This window comes from Chenopodium album, chromosome 2 (genome assembly GCF_948465745.1).
Source record: "Chenopodium album chromosome 2, dcCheAlbu1.1, whole genome shotgun sequence".
In the NCBI taxonomy this organism is placed as follows: Eukaryota; Viridiplantae; Streptophyta; class Magnoliopsida; order Caryophyllales; family Amaranthaceae; genus Chenopodium; species Chenopodium album.
In genome coordinates, this window is record NC_137835.1 from 28,731,611 (window position 1) to 28,751,904 (window position 20,294).

Genomic DNA, 20,294 nt, shown 5'->3' on the forward strand with positions numbered 1-20,294 from the left:
CCCGGATCCGGCCCGTTGAACAGGTCTAGTGGACGGTATAATGGGAATTAAAAAAAGAGTAGCTGTAATTTGGGAATTAGATAATTTCCCAACATTATTTAGGGAAATAATTCAAGTTTAACAAAGAGAATTTCCACCGTTACAAAAAAAAAAGAAAAAAGAATTTTTTTTTTTCTTATTTCCCCTCTTAGCCTCCTCCAACCCATTATTGCTCCTCTCTATCTCATCCCTTTGCTAATTAATTTTCTGTCTCTTAGAATTCTCCCCCAAGTTGTTTGATGAAAGGTAGATGATTTAAGGATCCTCCTTGAAGCTTACTTTAACACTCTGAGTTCTCCATCGAAGCGACGTTTGAGCTTTCTCTCTTCCATTGAAATAGTTTGTGAGGTAAGATGGTTTTTGCATATCATCGAATATCAATCTCCCTTTGAAGCGTAATCCACATTTCCTTGGTGGTTCAATTCCTTGGTGAGGATTGATTGGGCTAAAATTGGAGCTTGCGGCGATTCTCGGTAGTGCTGCTGGTTGCGAGTTGGTGCAACGTTGGTTGGTGGTTTGGCAGCTACTATGTGGCGGTTGTGGGGAGCTGTCTGGTTGCTGGCTTGGTGCGTGAGGTAGCAGGGGTATTAGTGTGGAGGGACAGCTGGGGTGTCGGGAATTGGGCGCAGGCGGGAATGGGCGGGCTGGCGCCGCCAGCGGAAGGGGTGGGCTGGTTGGGGAGGATTTTTTTTTTTTGAATTAATCAAATTATAATATAACTAATCTTAATTAATTAAATATTGTTAATTCTTTCAAAAAAAAAAAAAATTTGTTAATTTTTATAAAACTAACCTCACTTAAACTTTCTTAATAGCCAGTTAAACTAATACAAAGCACTATATTGCCTATTGAAGCGCACTCAACGTTCATTGAAGCGCAGTTGACATTCTCCGTTGAATCGCACGACGCCTTCTAATAACTTGTATCCCCCATTGAAGCAGCTTCTCAGGTAACTTGTTTCTTTTTGTTATTATCGTATAAATTTCACAATTTTAGGTTTAAATTTGATCTAATATAATTTCATTATTAGTGCATTAAGTGTTCGAAAATCTCAACCAGTGGCGGACCTACCCTTGGTCCAGGTAGGTCACGTGACCTAGCAAAAAAAATTTAAAAAAAAAAAAAAAAAAAAAAAAAAAAAAATTAAAAAAACAAAAAAACGGACAGTCAGTACTGGAAGGGAAAAGAAACAAAACAAAACCATATTCAAAATCACGCACTCTCATCCTCTCAAATCTCAATCTCTCTCTTCGCTCTTCGCCGCCGCACCGCCTCGCCGGCAGCATACACACATCACACTCGGACTCGGCGTTCTTCGACTCTTCTTGCTGCCAAGTAACTAAGTAAGTTTGTTTTTAAGTTTTTAAATTTGTAAATTATACCCAAATTGTTGAATTGTTGGGTTGAGTACTTTAATTTGTGATTAATTGAGTTGATTATGTAATTTAATCTAGTTAATTAGTGTGCGTTCTATTTTTTTTGAAATTGTTGACAATTTATCAATTTAGGGAGTTAGGGTTTCTGATTTTTTAGGAATTGAATTGCTGCTTTTTTTTTTTTTTTTTTTAGGAAATGAAATTGTTTCCTGTAAATTGATAATTTGATATTATAAATTGTTTCCTGTAAATTGATATTATAAATTGAGTTAATTGATAGTAAAATTGAGTAATTGATGATTTCATATTAGAACTTAGGGTTTCTGTTTTTTTTTTTTTTTTTTTTTTTTTTTTGGAATTGATTAGTTTGGATAATTGCATATGTGGATTGTAAATTGAAGCATTTGTGGTTTTCTTAATCTAATTATTAATGTAACTTAATTTTCATAATGAAAAGGAAAAAAATGTGTGATATGACTGATATCACAAGTTTCTTTGGTCCGAAAAATCCCCCTCCTCCACAAAGTCCTCCTCCTCCACAAAATCCTTCTCCTCCACCTCCTCCTCCTTTACAAGATCCACCTCCTTCACCACAAAATCCTTTTCCTCCACCTCCTCCACCACAAAATCCTTTTGCTTGGTTACTTATATAGACCAAGATATGTTTTTGAATGTTGACATGAATGATATTATAGATCGATATCAAAACATGAAAACTCGTAGAGAGCAATTGTAATTTCCTTTATTTGGTTGTAATATGGATATTTATTACTTTTGGAATGTATTTTTTTTTTTAAATATTAGCTTTTTTTTTAATATTCTTGCATTAATTATTTATTAGTAGTCGGTGGTGACCTAGCACCCGAAAAATCCTGGATCCGCCACTGATCTCAACTATTGGTTCTAATTACTAATATTATGAAACATCATTACCAAAAGAAAAGAAAATTTTGAGCCTAATTTGATTATTTAATCAAAATCCCATAAATTTATGTATTTTTTCAAGATAATTAAATCAAATTTGGTTGCAAATGCATTGCACAACCCTTTAATCTTATTTTCAACTATGAAATTTGGAGTTTACGGGGCTACGGCAGTGTGTTTTTATGATTTTGTGGAATACTAGTTGTGCGACTGCGCGCGATAGATCATTAATGCGTGATTAGTTAGTGTTATTAACAAGTATGTCGTATATATGTTGTTTGTAAAATGTACTAACAACTATACCATATTAAAATGTATATAGGATACATAATACTACGTTTCTTATTTGTAGTCATCAGAAATGAGTTCGATTATTTGTTCACTATTGAGTTTTATTTTTGTTTTATTTTGATAAAAATGTATATTGATGTTATAGTGTTTTATGATTCATTCTTATTTTCACTCTAAATCTCTTAAAACTTATGTGATCCTTTATTTTTCTCTCCATTTATTCTTTTTATAAATTTGCAAATATTACAGTAAATCCCTACTTACATATATACCTTCTTCAATTCGCATGATTTCATATATATATGAGACGACTTATCTCTCTTAGTCTTATTAAACTTATTAAATCTCTCGCCCTTACACACACTCTCTCTCTTTCTCTAATCTCTTTCTTCCTCCTTTTCTTTTTCGAGATATATAGCTATTTAGGGTATTTTTATCAAATTTTTATGAAATATGCAAAGCCATATCTTTCCATATTAGTGGCTTGACAGGATAAAGTTGTATCACCTAATCAAAAGTAATTCCTAAATCCTCTAACTAATGCAGATAGGGAAGTAGGGTCGAATCCACAGGGAAACAAGTCTTTTTATTCCTAATTAATTAATAGGGAAATTCTCAATGGTACTCATGTACTTATTTTTTTTCTCAATGGTAAACACTAACTTTTCTAATTATCTATGGTAATCAATAATTAACTAATCTAATTCAATGGTAATTTGAATTAAGCATTTTAAGTATAATTAACCATGGTTTATGCTTAAATGGGAGGGAAAAGATGAATTGACTAAAATACCCCCATTTATTTTAGCCAACCAACTGTGTCTTGTCAAAGGGTCTGATTAAAACTTTTGAACTTCATCATCTTCATTCGAGTTCTTGATTGCTGCCTCTGAAAATCGAATCTGACTAAAAATTCTTGCTCCAAAACTCTCATAAAATCTAGTTTATTGTCTAGGATAATTTAGTAGCAATTAAATTAGGGTTTTTCGGAAGGCTTGTGAATTGTTGAGGGGTATCTGGGTTGTGCGACTGACGCATAATTTGGGTGCATTTGGAGGCGAATTTGTAGCAAAAAGGTTGCGATTGTCAGAAAGGTTCGATCTTTGTTCGAATTATACCATTTGAGGTGCGATCTTAAGTCAGGTATGTATTTTTTTCGCTATAATTTGGTGCATGCTCTGTTTTTGTAAATGTGTAGGGTTTTAGTGTATTACTACTACTGCTGTTGGTTTATTGTTGTTTATTTTGGCAAAATTAATGTTATGTTGTGTATGGAGTTAATTATTGGGGTTTTATTGTTAGAATTAGTTGAATATTGAACTTGATGTTGTAGGTTATATGCTTATACATGTTACTTATATTTGCTGCAGAATGGGTGATAATATAAAGTTACAATTTCAATACCTTGGTAAAGATGTGACTGTTGTTGTTGAGGACATTGATAAGGCCAATTTGATTGACCTAATTATAGAGTACTGGGAGAAAGCAGCTAGAGACAATATAGAAACTCCAGAACACCCTACATTTAACTATGTGTTTAAAATGAAGCATGTTAGTCTTTTAAGTGATGCTGACTGAAAGGAATGGTGTCCTTCGAACAAGTGTATTATTCTGATAGCGGGTTCAGAATTATTAGAAAGCTAATATATTCAGCAAGGTCAAGTGATCGGAATGCCTGGGTGGAGGCCGCTTCCGATCAGTAATATTAATATAATTAATATTACAGCTTAATCTTGACTGAACCCTTCGGGTCACACCCAAGCAAAATATACGAACTGACTCGACGAATTAATTCGGAAGAAATTAATTCGTCGCCCGAGTGTTAAACATTTAGACGTCGAAAATTCGAGCTTGGAGCGTCGAAACCGAGCGTCGGAGAATCTCAAATATCGAGCCAAAATTTAGGATTTGGCGAGACGGGAAAATGCATCAAGTAACAAGTAAAATCCTAGCCACGCAAAAGGCTAGGAATGCATGACCAATAGGATCATGCCACGTGGCAGCACACATGGCAAAACGCCATGTGGCAGCACACGTGGCCGCCACGTTGGCAGCCGCCAAGTGGCAGCATCCACGTTGGCAGCCGCCAAGTGGCAGCAGCCACGTTGGCAGTCGCCACATTGGCAGCCACCACGTGGCAGCGTGCCACGTTGGCAGCGTGCCACGTGGCAGCGCCATGGTGGCGGCGCGCCACGGTGGCGACACATGTGGCAATGGCCGTGGACCCGGGTTGATGGGTCATGGACACGGGCCAAAATAAAATGGGCCAACCGAACCCAACTTGGGGCTCAAGGTTGGGTGACACATGGTTAGTTCACATTGCATGTGAAATGCCTTGGGGACCAAGTGAGAAAGTGGTCCACACCTAACCATGTGACACTTGTTACTTGTTCCTTTGTTTATTTAACTAAGGGTTGAATTCACCAATCTTTCCATGTGGGATCTTTTTGTGAAAAGTCCCACATTGAAAGATGAGTGAAATTCACAAGGCATACTTCCTTATAAATAGTTATGGCATGGCTTGAGAATTCTTTGCTTGAGTGGGAGTTAAAAAGAGCATTCCATATTTTTGGGAAAACTCTTAAACTCTAATAACACTCGGGTTTTGGTCGGACCTTGCTAACTCCAAGGTAGCGGACCTTAAAGTCGTGTTCGTCCTTTGTGGGTGGAGACCGTTGGAGGCACGGCGCTTGCGGTGCTCGAAGCTTTCAAGTAAGAGCCCGTTTTTGTAAGGGCGAAGCTCGCTTCGAGGGTAAGATTCGTTCTTCCTTTCTTGTGATTATTTATTTATGCTTTATGGTTTTATTAATTGCGAGTGGTTCCTTGGGTCGGGGTTGTTTCCGCGGTGAGTCGGACTCACCAAACCCCAACAGCGGTATCGGAGCCCCGCTCGTTTATTTTTATAATCATGTTTTTCAAGTTTTATTTTGGCTTAATTTTCTGGTTTAAGTTGCTAATTAGATTAGTAGCTCGGTTTTATTTATTTTAATCCCGTTTTTAATGTCGAGTTTGGCCCAGAACCCAGATTTTTGCCCAAGACTAGTGAATTTTGGGTGGAAAACGTGTTCTGGAAAGGTTTTAATCCAAAGGGGATGTGATTTTAGCCAAATTCTAACCAGAAATGCCTTTTTCGAGGGGTTTTTCGTTTTTGACGAAAAATTTTAAGTCTTTTCTAACCTTGAAATTAATGGCATAACTTGTTGATTATGTGGTTGATTATTTGCATTATTTTCTGCATTTTTAAGTCCCCTTAAAGCACACTTACTTGCTAGTATTTAATGCTTAAAGGTTGATTTATTTTCACATAATTGCAAACTAATTGCTTTTTAGTGTGAAAATTTTATTTTTGAGGCTTCCTAAGTGTTAAAGATTCAATCTTTAGTTGTGATAAGTGATTGAAACTTTAAAAACCACTAAATTCCATGTTATTTTGTGTTAAACTTTGTTGTTTTAATCATTTTGAGTTGATTGGAAACATAAAGTTTCAATTTTTGTGATAGAAATTTGGTTATCTTCATGTTGGAAGATATAATTTCAAGGATTCACAAAATTTAGATGTTGGAATTTTCATTTGAACATTAAAGTTCATATTTTTCCAACTTCCCCTTACTTTGTCAAATTCTCAAGTTTAATTTAAATTGATTAAATTGAAAGTGAGAAATTGCCTCAATTTAATTTTGCACCAAGCTAAACCAATTTAATTAAGAATGGTTCTTGGAATTATTTTGGTTATTTGCACTTTGAAAATTTTATTAAGTTAGACTTGTTTAAAATTTTTTTTTTATTTTGCTCATTAAATTAGTTCTAAAATTAATTTAGAATTAATTAATTTTGTCTCGCGAAAAGGGATCAAATCCCGAGGCCATGGCACGCAAAACGAGGCAAAGAACCACCTTGGCGAGCCGGGCTGCACAGCAACCCGCATGTGGCTGCCAAGGTGGCTGCCCCACCTTGCGTGCGGCCACACGCGCGGCAGCAGCACACGGGCTGCAGCAGCCACGCGCGGGCGTGCCGTGGCAGCAGCATGTGGCAGCAGCATGTGGCCGCGTGCCGTGGGCCGTGTGTGCGGTTTTTTGGGTGTGTGCGTATGCTTGGTGCGGTGAGGTGACTAGCCGTAATATTGCTTATTTTGCCGTTTTATTTATTTTAATTAATTTTGTTTATTTTAATTAAAATTTTGGGAGGCTGGACCTCGGTTTTGAGCGGCATTGGCAAAATTTTATTTTGACAAGTTTGGGTGCTACCGACTTAATTAATTAGATTAATTAAGGGAAATGCGGAATTTAGTGGGAGCTTCAATTATTAATGACGTCAATTACATAATCGGTTAAACAACTTTGACTAGTTTTAATTAGGCGTGTTAATCAGATTAACCACCTAGATTAGTTACTAGTGCGCGCATTGTTTAAATGCATTTTACTTGTTTGATTTTGTAAATTGCATGGGCCATTCACAAATAGTGAATGGATTAATGGAATGTATATTCTCTCTCACAGGTTTTATGAAATGGCAACTAGTGGGACCCGACTAGGATAGAAAATACGGACTACGTGCCGTTATGTATTTTTGTAAATCTAAATACAGTCTACGCACCGTTAAGTATTTTTGTACCTTTATATTTAGATTATTCCTAGTCGTAGACACTAGTAATTTGCATAGTTTGGTTAAGTCTTGAAGACGGCGTATCTTGGAAGACAAAGCCTTGAATTGCAAATGAAGACCTTTTGAAGATTTGAAGAATTCAAGGGGTCATGCTAGTTGCCAATATGCATCTATAATTTCGCTTTATATTTTATGTTTATATATATGTGAATTATTCGTTAGATGCATGTTTAGGTTTTCTTGATGTTGCGATGATTAGTTAAGTTCACTTAAATCAACCAACATAGAAATCCTAGGTCCCTAATAATATTGAGTTAAACTTGCCTTTCCAAAACGACACTTATTGACCGAACGAGGATGATGGTAGGCTACGCCAAAGCGAGGTGCCATCACTTCTCCAAGGCGCGTAAGGCACACCGAGTGTGCACGTTGGTTTTGGTTTAACTCATCGGTATGAGTGAGGAGTCCTCACATACCGTGGCAAAAGAGATACATCGTCAAAGATGCATTAGATGCGACGATTGTCTAACCAAGAGTGGCTTAGAGCTATTAGCAAGGCAATGCTTACCCTAGAAGATTGAGTGTTTAAGACAAGCCAAAGCATGCTTAACCACTCTTTGTTTCTTCGGATCTTGGAATCGCCTTATTTTCGCCAAATAGGGACAATTATTATGCGTAAATAAGACGTTTAATAAGATTGAAGTTTGCATGAATGCTATTAAATTTCAAACTTATTATGTTCTTGATAAATGGTTATACTTAGCACTTATATTTATAGTATTCTAAATCAAATAATATTGTTTCCATGATTGGTAAAGGAAATCCTTGAGAATAGATCTCAAAGACAGGAAAAGCATTTCTAAAATACAATTCTCATAAATGACTTTTATAACTAAGTCCGAAAGGACGGTTGGACATCATGTATTCAAAATACAAGGTAGTTTTGATAAAACATGAGGAATTGAGTTGCAATCTCAAGATTGACAACCAACATATCCTTTCGCATCATACATAATTGAGTAGGACTCATTGATGTAGTAATTCGAGTAAGAATTAATGGAAAAGATGGAACTTTGTTTTACGGCGCACTAGGTGCTTGATTATGCCTAACAAAGTATAAGAGTCAAGGTACTTAAAGAAATGATTCTTAAAGTAAGATTATGAGATATTGTATGATAAGAAATATAGGAAAGAAGGAACGAAGAAAAGGAATTAGATTTCATTTCAACTCATGAGTTCATGTTATTGTAGTTAACTTAGCAATTCGTTATCTTCACAAGTATCGGATACTGCTTGAGTGTTCCACTATGATAGTGACCTCAAACTATTGAAGTTAAGTTAAGTTATCGACTTACAAGCTTAGAATGAAGCAAGAAGAGCTACATCAGTTGTAAGGTCGTATGTTTTGTTTAAAGACCTTTTAAGCCAAAGGCTGGAACAAGTAATGGTTATTATGTCCCATAATCAGCAATTGATCCGTTTACACACGGAAAGACTCATATTCAAAGTAATGAGCAATAGTTGCGAGATTTATTTGAATGGCATGGTTATCCAAGCATTGAGTCAAGAATGCCTGATTATAAACAAACATTTCCCTAAACATGATAAACTCACTAAGTTCAAGTCATGGGCTTGATTTGCATTCCGAACATCTTTAGCAATGTCACATCGACAAGAACGTACTCAAAGGCTCTATTAGATAGACTCTTGATAGTTGCTCGATTTGGAATCGTTCTAAGACAAGCAAGTTTTACTTGTTGAAACCGACAAAACAGAGAGCTATTGTTCTTGGTATAGACAGTTGACTCCGAAGGTTAAAGAGGATTCAATTACTTCAGCGTTTCACAAGAATTTGAAAGGATATGGCTATATTCATCAAATGTGAACAAACTTGACTTGAGTAGCTCAAGAGTTCAGTGAAGTACAGAATCGACTTGGCAAGATATCAAAACGTCTAGATTAGATCGAGCGATGTTTGCTTGAGCCAAGCGTGACTATCTCAAAGTTATGAATGGAAATTTTCATAAATAACTCCACAAAGAACATAGTGTGTCTTCATGGAGACCTCGGTGTCATTTGAAAATGACTCGAACAATGATGGTTCACAACCCTTCCTATAAAGTTCTTAAAGATTTGCACAAATGACTAATGTTACACTAAACAATGTGTCGAAGCTAAGAAAGGACGCCATATTCAGTTATGGATAGAAATAACTTCTAAAAGTCTTTTCAAGTATATGTCTAAGGCTCTTAGTCTCAGTGGGAGTTCACTAGCTCAGTGGGAGCTAGGTGACTCAGTGGGAGCTGAATGGCTCAATAAAGACTAAGATAGCTCAAGTAGGAGCTAACTATTTGTTTCACAACGAACTTTTACCCAAAGACAATATACATGTCTCTTTGTAAGCATTCAAGTGAGACTACGGGTATTACCTCCACATCCTAATTGAGAACAAAAATTTTTTGTTGCTCTAAGTAGTGTCTTTCTGGAAAGTAACACGTTTCCAAAACGACAAGTGGGAGACAAATGAACTCGATGACCATCGAACTTAGCAACAAACTAGAACTGAGAATCTCGGAAAACCTTAAAGGACTTCATGAGAATGCTTGATCAAGAATACTCAAAAGGACTTTACAAGTGCCTTAAAAGAGAATTCATTACTCACAAAACATTAAAAATGTTGGAGTAAGATCAACATAATAAAAGGGCTTTGAAAGCGCCTTAAAACTCAGTGTTTGATGCAATTGCCCCGTATAAGTATAGAATTCACCAAAGGCTTGGATTGAATCCTATAAATTTTCTATTAAGTTAGAAACAAACCTAAGACTTACAAGCATACTATTTACTATTAGATAGTAAAGGAATAATGTCTTGTAAGATAGCTACGACAAATCCAAATTCCGAATAATGGTTAAAGACCATGAAAATCCGAAATAGACTCCATGTTTGAAACTTGATTAATTTGCATGAAAGGTGAAAGACCCATCGATTGCAAATAAGTTTTCAAGGAGAAAACTAACAAATGTGGAAATGTATATGCATACATAGCTAGATTGGTTGTAAAGGATATAATTAATATCAAGGAGTTGATTTTAATAAAATCCCATTCACCAATCGGAATGCTCAAGTCTTTTCGTGATTGATCTAGCAAAATTGCACATATGAAATATGGTAAAATAGATACAAAAACCGCCTACCCAAAATAGGATTTTGGAAGTGACTATGGAATAGTCTAAGGGTTTTGAAAATCTAAATAATGCTAGATTTGAAAGCAAGCACATGGAATCCGTCATAGGATTAAAGGAAGCATTGCATGAAGGAATTGGAACGTGTTTTCTCATAAAGTTAATAAGAGGATTGACTTATGGAGAAACATAGAAATTTTGATGAACAAGAAGTTTAGTGGGAGCAAAAGTAATGGTCCAACAAGAAGTTTACGAACTCTATTGTGAAACAACCATCAAATGCTAAATGTTTAGATTTGAAAGTATTTTCGACAATGGACCGAGCTAAAGACGATACTTAGTACATGTTGGGAATTAAGTTCTATGGTATAGACTTAATTAAATGTTTAAATGAGTAAAAGAAATTACCATGTTAAACATGAAAGACTTTGAAAGGCTTTCGACCCATATGTATGAAGCTAAGTAAATGTTTGACCTATGTATAAGCTAGGCTAAGTACTAAGTCAAACGAGAAAGACTCTAGTAGGAGACTTTCAACCACATCATATAGCGAACAATTTGGCAAGACTCAGTGTAACTATATGAGCTAAATGTTACATGGATGGAATAAAATTGAGAATAATTCTAGAATTAAATCCATCATGTAAAGCTATGATATGGAATCGTCAGATGACTTAAATTCTTAGAGCATGTGAAGTACGTATATAATACCAATCGACATTAATCTAAGTATTAGATCATTATATTATAGTCAAGAACATCCAAAGAACTTAGATAAGTAGTTGGATGAGTTCTTGACGCATGGAAACAAATATAATTTGAGTTTTGATGTTGCAAGCACAAACCTTAACAAGGATTAGATCCTTAGCAAGGAATCCATTTATAAGCACGAGGCAAGAAGTGTCGTGGCTTGAGAATGGTAACATGGATGTGCATCCATGTATAATGTGCGGGAATTTAAGGAAAATTTCCATGCTCACAAGTGATTAGGGTATCCCAAATCGTTGTGAGTCGCTTGGAGTGAAACCCAAGCAAGGCATCATCAGGGAGTCTACTAAAATATATGTTAAGAATATTGTTGCCTTAAAGGCAATAATAAGGAAAGATGTTAAATGGAAAAGTTCGTTGTTGAACGTTGATGATTGTAGGTTGTCAAGTAGAAGGTCTCGAATCATAAAAATGAGTGGGAGCCATTGCTTGGACAATAAATCCTGAATCACATGTAATCCATTAACACTCTCAAAATTTTATCATCTTATTATGGAAATGGTGGATAATGAAGATGCTAAGGTTTGCAAAGTAATTATAACTAAACCAATGCAATAAGTGAACGACAACATTCATAATTGCATGAAAGAAATCAAGCATATCAAATATGAGTGTGATTTTTATGAATGTTTTATGAAGAGTACTACTCTTAAAACATTTGGGAAAAACCATTTATCATAAGATGAAACATTGTGAAGTTTCATAGTAGAATAAAATATTTCTAAATATTCCACAAAACTATTTAATTGTGGTTTAGAATTAAATAATGAGTCCATTCGATTTTAATAAATATTCAAAATAGGGTATCAAGTCAATGGCTTGGATAAAGAAACACCTATTAAGTGAACATTGAATATTTTAATCGAAAATTATCCCTGATCAAGGTCATATTTTGTGGACGATTGATGACCATCAGAGATTAGTGTGTAGTATGATTTATAGCACCGTTTCTTGTGCTATGAGGATATAAATCATTTGCATAGGTATTGGTTTAGAACCATACGGGATCGACCTATGAGGATACTTTAAGAGATTTAAAAAATCGTCATAAGTATTTTCTCATTATTACTATCGGAACTCTTTTCCTTTTACCATGAGTAGTGGGAGATCTCTTGTTTGAGTACTGGTCCGCTTTGGTATCCGCCAAACGTCTGTCGTAACTGGAGATTATAAAGACAGATATCAGGCGGGTGAGTCCTCTTAGTAAGAGAAGCTACATTACAAGACTGGAAATGTCCCCCTACTAACAATAGGGAACATGTCTTGTTGTTTACAAGGCCTCTCGAAGAGCGAGACTGTGAAAATGCATGGCCGTGCTCAGATGGATTTTAGAAATCATCTGCTTATCGATAGTCAAACTCGGATTTCGAGAAACACTTCTGGACGTAACAGAGATGACGAGTAATCTTACTCTGTAGTTCATGAAGAGACATGAAAAGACATAGGAAAGGGGCTATACACTAAATGCACACTTGTCCGGAAGGACAAGTGGGAGATTGAAAGGAATGGTGTCCTTCGAACAAGTGTATTATTCTAATAGCGGGTTCAGAATTATTAGAAAGCTAATATATTCAGCAAGGTCAAGTGATCGGAATGCCTGGGTGGAGGCCGCTTCCGATCAGTAATATTAATATAATTAATATTACAGCTTAATCTTGACTGAACCCTTCGGGTCACACCCAAGCAAAATATACGAACTGACTCGACGAATTAATTCGGAAGAAATTAATTCGTCGCCCGAGTGTTAAACATTTAGACGTCGGAAATTCGAGCTTGGAGCGTCGAAACCGAGCGTCGGAGAATCTCAAATATCGAGCCAAAATTTAGGATTTGGCGAGACGGGAAAATGCATCAAGTAACAAGTAAAATCCTAGCCACGCAAAAGGCTAGGAATGCATGCCCAATAGGATCATGCCACGTGGCAGCACACATGGCAAAACGCAATGTGGCAGCACACGTGGCCTCCACGTTGGCAGCCGCCAAGTGGCAGCCGCCACATTGGCAGCCACCTAGTGGCAGCCACCTAGTGGCAGCCACCAAGTGGCAGCCACCAAGTGGCAGCGTGCCACGTGGCAGCGTGCCACGTGGCAACGCCATGGTGGCGACGCGCCACGGTGGCGACACATGTGGCAATGGCCGTGGACCCGGGTTGATGGGTCATGGACACGGGCCAAAATAAAATGGGCCAACTGAACCCAACTTGGGGCTCAAGGTTGGGTGACACATGGTTAGTTCACATTGCATGTGAAATGCCTTGGGGACCAAGTGAGAAAGTGGTCCACACCTAACCATGTGACACTTGTTACTTGTTCCTTTGTTTATTTAACTAAGGGTTGAATTCACCAATCTTTCCATGTGGGATCTTTTTGTGAAAAGTCCCACATTGAAAGATGAGTGAAATTCACAAGGCATACTTCCTTATAAATAGTCATGGCATGGCTTGAGAATTCTTTGCTTGAGTGGGAGTTAGAAAGAGCATTCCATATTTTTGGGAAAACTCTTAAACTCTAATAACACTCGGGTTTTGGTCGGACCTTGCTAACTCCAAGGTAGCGGACCTTAAAGTCGTGTTCGTCCTTTGTGGGTGGATACCGTTGGAGGCACGGCGCTTGCGGTGCTCGAAGCTTTCAAGTAAGAGCCCGTTTTTGTAAGGGCGAAGCTCGCTTTGAGGGTAAGATTCGTTCTTCCTTTCTTGTGATTATTTATTTATGCTTTATGGTTTTATTAATTGCGAGTGGTTCCTTGGGTCGGGGTTGTTTCCGCGGTGAGTCGGACTCACCAAACCCCAACACTGACTTAATGAAAATGTTTAGTAATTTGCCTGAGAAGAAGGAGATATACATATGGGTAGGAACAGTAGGTAAGGATAGTAAGGTGGTCCAAGCTGCTATGTCACTGATGTCAGGGAAGACACCAGCTGAACCCATTAGTATGGACAAGTCTTTTGTGAGTCAACCTAAAGTGATTGACATGAAATCTAAACTGACACCTAGGAAAAGAAAGACTGGTGAGCCTGAGTTAGTTGAAGCTGAGGTTGTTAGTAAAGAAGACTTTGAGAGGCATATGATTGCAATAGGTAAACTTCCAATCGATGAATATGATTTGGATTAGACTGACCATGCTATTAATCAATGCATAGATGATAAATGGACTGACATTATTGATTCACCTAATAGAGAGACTAAGAGTGATAGGGTACCTGATGCTCCAACAGTGATTGAAACTGTAAGAGGAAAAGGGAGGGGTAGGGGAACTGGTACAGGGAGAGGAAAAGGGAGAGGCAGGGGCAATGGTAGAGGTAGAGGTAGAGGCATAGGGGCTATCAATGAGACAGGTAGAGGGAATGGGAGAGGTAGAGGGAGAAGGAGAGGTGGAGGGAGGGGGGATACAGTGGACTATTGGTTTAACAAATCTCCTACTCCATGGGATCCAAACCAGCCACCCTACTGAAGACCATGACACTCAAATACCATCAGAGTTATTTACACAACAAACACAACCCCCTCACCCATCAACCCAATCACTGTTACAGCCTATTGAAAACATAGGAGAGTTTGCTAGGTGTAGTAAAAACTCAAATGAAAGAGGGTCTGGTGAGTCTTCTAGAGCATCTGTCTTCTGTAAGAGGAGAGTTCCAAGGACTACTGCTAAGAGACATGGAGTTGTGAGTAGCAGCAGTGCAAGTGGTAGTGAGCAAAATGCAGCTTCTGGTGTAGGTAATACTAGAAGAAGTTTGAGCATTAGCCTTAGGGATGATGCTGACCAGATACTGAGTCTGGAAGAAGATGATGCAGAAGATGAAGGGTACAATCCAACTGAGCATGACAATGAAGACACTGAGAGTGTAGACACAGAAGATGATATACAGGAAGATGAATATGGTCCTTTGATTGAGGATGGCTTTGATCCATTTGAGGAGCCTGTTTTTGAGTGTGAAAATGAGCATGACAATTATTTTGCAAAGTTATACAACAATGGTGAGGTATAAAAGGATGAGGGTTTTGGTAAAATTGTGTTGAAGCCATGGCAGTTATTCACAGATAAGCAACATTTGAGAGATGTTGTAAGGGACTATTGCATACAATGTGGATTTGCCATCATTGTTGACTATGCAAGCAACTTCAGGTACTCAGTTTCATGCTCAGATATGAGCTGCAATTGGAGATTACATGCCTCTCTCCTTCCAGATGGCACAACATGGGCTATTAAGTCCATTGAGAATTCAGAACATACTTGCCAATGGGTTGAGCTCAGAAATTCTATGGTGAATTGCAAATGGGCAAAGAGAGTACTTTTAGATGACATTAGAGCAAACAATGACATCCCTGCAAAGTCATTGAATGACCTATTGTTCCAGAGATATGGGGTCAATATGGCTCAGTCTACTTTGTACAGAGTCAGAACTCAAGCCTTAGAGGAGATCCATGGCAGGCATGATGTGTCATACAAACATCTGCCAATGTATTGTGATGTCATCAAAGAGTTAAACCCAGGGAGTTTGGCTCACTGTGCATGGAAAGATGCAAACCACCCTGAAAGACCTCTGGCATTTAGCAGTATTTTCATTGCCTTCAAAGCTTCATTGGATGGTCTCAAATCTGGCTGCAGAAGTCTCATAGGGGTGGATGGAGCTCATCTCAAAGGTCATTTTGGTGGAGTGCTTTTGTCAGCAGTAGCCTTGGATGATAATAATGAGATCTTTCCAATTGCTTGGGCAATTGTGGGAGGAGAGGATGCTGAAACATGGAAGTTCTTTATATGGCATTTGAAGAATGCTTTAAAAGATAGTGGAAGAGGGGATGAATGGTGTATTATCTCTGACAGGCAGAAGGTAATGATTCTATCTTTAATGGTCAATTTTTGCATTTATGTAATATATACTACCTGACACTAAGTTAACACTTCTGTATGTTTTTGGTAGGGTATTGAGGCTGCAATTCTGGAGTGTTGGCCTAAAGTGGGAAGGAGATACTGCTACAAACATTTACTGAAGAATTTCAAACCACAGTTCCCTGGTTTGTTAATGTTCTCATTATTTTGGTTGGCTTGTGGAGCATTTAATCCCTTTACTTTTAGAAAGGCTATGGAACGTTTGCAAAAGGCTAATCCATTGGCTGTAGTGTGGTTTTCTAAGCTTGGACCACAATCAGTGTGGTCTAAGCATGCATTTAATCCAGCTATAAAGTCAGATGTCAACAAATCAAATTTTGTGGAAAGTTTCAACTCCACATTAGGCCTTGATAGGTGTCGACCTGTTATGACATTGCTAGAAGGTAATATTAGTCACTTGCCTAGGTTGTTGTGTCCTTACTTGTATTTCAGTGACATTTTTACCCTAACCTTACTTGAATATAACAGGTGTGAGGAGGCTTACCATGGCCAGGATGGCTACTAGAAGGGAGGCATGTGAAAAATGGAGAGGTGATATCTGTCCAAACATAGTTAGAAGACTCCAAGTCATTAGCCAAGAATCAAGATCATGCAAGTGCTTGGTGAGTGGGGAAGGTGAATATGAAGTGTTGGATGGGAGATCAGTCTTACCTGTAAATCTAAGGGCAGGTACTTGTGCTTGTAATGCATGGCAGTTGACTGGCTTGCCATGTAAGCATGCCATGAGGGCCATCTTACACTCACATGATGACCCTCATAAGTATGTCAGTGACTGGTACTCAATCACCAAGTACAAACTGACTTATGGCAACACCATTAAGGCAATCCCTGATGTGGAGCAGTGGCCACAAAGTCAGTACCCTGAGATAGCCCCACCCCAGATGAAGAGAGGGATAGGCAGAACTGCAAGAAACATAAGGAGGGAAGAGGGTGAGCAAGCCAAGGGCAAAAGATCTAAAACAGTCAGGTGCAGAAAATGCCAAACCTTTGGCCACAATGCACAGACCTGTCAAGGTGGAATGACAGGAAAAGAGAAGGTTGGTTTGCATGCAACAGCAGCAGAATCAAAGAAAAAGAAAGCTCCAACAACCTCTTCTCAACCATTAAGGAAATCTCCTAGAGGAAAGACTCAAGGTGTTTCTCTCAGCCAACCAGATCCAGCCCCTGCATCTTCTTCTCAACCAGTAAGAAGATCCCCAAGAGCAAAGAAGGCTATGACTGGTCTGTTTGCATCACAGCCTGTTCCTTAGTTTAAGCATGCACACCCATTTTAGTTGATGTATTTGTTTTGGAAACATTTAGTTACTGATATCAGCTTATGTATGCTGACTTGTTTTTTGGACAACATTAGTTAATGATGCAATTGCTTTATGACAGTTGATGTTTTTGGATAACATTAGTTAATATGCTGATTTTGGTTTATCTCTGTCACTTTGAATGTGTAATTTCAATGTGTTATATGTTATATGCATGTGTTATATGTATGCAATATCTGTAATTTCAATGTTGTTGATACAGAACAAATAGAATGCAAAATAAGGGAAATTCATCTACTTTTATTCAATTAGAAAGTAGTACATAATTAGGGAATACATAAACACCTACTTAACTGAAACTAAGGCTACCACAATTCTCCCTAATTACATCATCTAAATTTCGATTTGCAACAATAACTAGCATAATAAAGTACATAATCGACCAATTTTAACAATTCCCTTAATATACTTCACCAATCCATCCACCTTTTCATTCAAAGAAACAATGAGACTCTGTTTAACCTCTAATTCATCCTTCAGCCACGCAAAAAAATCGCAAGACCTGCACTTGTAAAACAACCTTCATGGGTTTTTTGCCGTTTTCGAAACCATGACAGCAGCAGCCTGGGGTGGTTTGCAGTAGCAATGGACATGCTTCACCCAATCAAGCTTCTCGTCAATTGTGATACCCCTAACAGAAGAAGAACGAGAGAATTTCATTGAGAAATTTAGCTTAATTGCAAATAATTGAAATACAGGGGAAATATGAATTGGGGATTTCCGTTTCTAGGGTTTATAAAGCTAAAAAATTGGGGATTTTGGATTAGAAGGGAAAAGGGCAATCTGATTTGGAGGGAAAACTGAAGTCTAAGGGTAAATTAGACTTTTTGACTTAAGTTAACTATAGTTAGGCTAATATTAAAGGATTAATGTCAAAAAGTTACCATTGAATTAGATTAGTTAATTATTGATTACCATAGATAATTAGAAAAGTTAGTGTTTACCATTGAGAAAAAAAATAAGTACATGAGTACCATTGAGAATTTCCCTAATTAATATAATCTAGATTATAGAGTAACAAATTATTATTATCGAAGGGAAACTAAACTACTAAGAGTAAAAGTGGGAAAGAATAAAAGTAGGAGGAGAAACAATGAATAAAAGACCTAGGGCATAGGTTCACCAATAAATAATATTTCAGGGTAAAACATAATAATCAAACATCAATGCATAAAATCAGATCATAAAGGGCTTACGCTACGTATTACAATCACATAATTAATCTACCGGTATTAAATCTCATCTCTCGAATCTCAACTTAACCATTTATAAATTAACTTGCCTATTGAAACTAGACCTAAACATCAATTCTCATCTCTCGAATCTCGAATCAATATTGTCAAACTCATGCATAAAAGATCAGGCCTAATCTAGTCATCAATAGGAAATTAACCTAGAATTGACAATCAACAACAATAAATTACCCCTTCATATTATTTATGGATCCCCATAACCCTAGAAAGAAAACTACTCGCACATAATTAAATCTAAACTAAACAAAACAATTAAAGGAGACATGATAAGGATCAAAGCAAAGAGAATAAGTAATAAAAGAGAGAAGAGATAGTACCAAAAGAAAGAAATATAAAATTGCATAAAATTAAGAGTTTAGGGAGAGAAAAATAAGAGAAAGTAATACTAAGAGTTTAATTCAGAGGAGAGAGAGAAAAGTTAGAGAGAGAAAGAGAATAAAAAATAAAACAAAGTAATAACAATAATTAAAAACTAAACTAAAAAACTCATCTAAACTACCTGATACTACCGTACTCCCTTATTCCCCTTTATATAAAAGGAAATTTAATGGCCACCAATCCCACTAACAATCCAACTCCTAACAAAATCCTTTGTAAAGTCTAAGGAGGTGTTTGGTAGCAAATTAATAAATGTAAGGGAATGGAAACAAATTAGGAGGGGAAAGGGTAATATATAGTGTTACTCTTACTAGTTGTTTGGTATTACTAAGGAAACGTAAACAATTATAACCAATCCGTTTCCTTTTGTTTGGCATAGATAACTTGGAAACAAATAGTTATCCTTTTATTTTTTGTTGTCTTGGCTAATTTTTACTACACATTATGCAATGTAGAGCAACACTGATTACCAGTATATATATAGGCTATATATATATATATATATATATATATATATATATATATATATATATATATATATATATATATATATATATATATATAAACAATTACCATAATATATCATATGCTAGATCTATTAAAAAAAATAAAATAAAAATGCTAGATATAGGCAAAGTCATATAAATTATTGATCACAATTGTATTGAAATTATAGTATTCTTAAAATAAAATAAATATATATATAAAAATATAAAATAAAAAAAAAAGCATTTAAAAACCATTGAAACATTAACTCTAATAACAACTTTTGACAAAACTTTCTACTTCTTCTTAAGGAGATCAATTGCATATTGTTTCTTTATATTAGTTGGCGCTTGATAGAAGATGCGGAGGTTATGTTCTTCCGCCATAAGAATTCTAGCAACCTCTAAAGTTTTGGATGGAGAAATTTCATCTAATGTCATCTCCTCATCCAAAACCGTATTCACTTTTTCATCCATTCTTTGCTCCCTTTCTTCCGCTTTAGACCATGCACTAGCCAGTCCCGAGATTATAAAAGTAGTGTCGTGTAATTATTGAAATGGGAAGATGAGAATAATGTTGCTATAAAAATATAGTGAATTTGGAAAACTTGATGGTTGCAACATCTGGGAATATACAAGTAATCAAATAAGGGCAATAAAACAAGAAGATGATAAACTCAACTTAGCTAAACATTTCATCAAACAGCTTGTGTGCATAAATAAAAGTATCACACTATCACTAGATAAAGTACTCATCATAATCGCAGCAATTATGACACGTAGTTTTCTG

General features: G+C 36.7%; 1 protein-coding gene and 1 long non-coding RNA gene across 2 annotated transcripts in view; both read left to right on the forward strand.

The window, feature by feature from the left end:
* The first annotated feature begins 217 nt into the window (after positions 1-217).
* Positions 218-1,129, forward strand: LOC145597880 (uncharacterized). The gene is made up of 3 exons (XR_014103434.1): positions 218-387; positions 854-988; positions 1,070-1,129. It is a non-coding gene; the product is annotated as an uncharacterized LOC145597880 (long non-coding RNA).
* Positions 1,130-1,278: 149 nt separating this feature from the next.
* LOC145597863 (1-(5-phosphoribosyl)-5-[(5-phosphoribosylamino)methylideneamino] imidazole-4-carboxamide isomerase HISN3, chloroplastic-like) overlaps positions 1,279-20,294 on the forward strand; it is a 30,670-nt gene continuing 11,654 nt past the window's right edge. The window contains exon 1 of the mRNA XM_081654123.1: positions 1,279-1,382. The gene's annotated coding sequence lies outside the window, so the exon portion shown is untranslated. The remainder of the gene's footprint in view (positions 1,383-20,294) is intronic.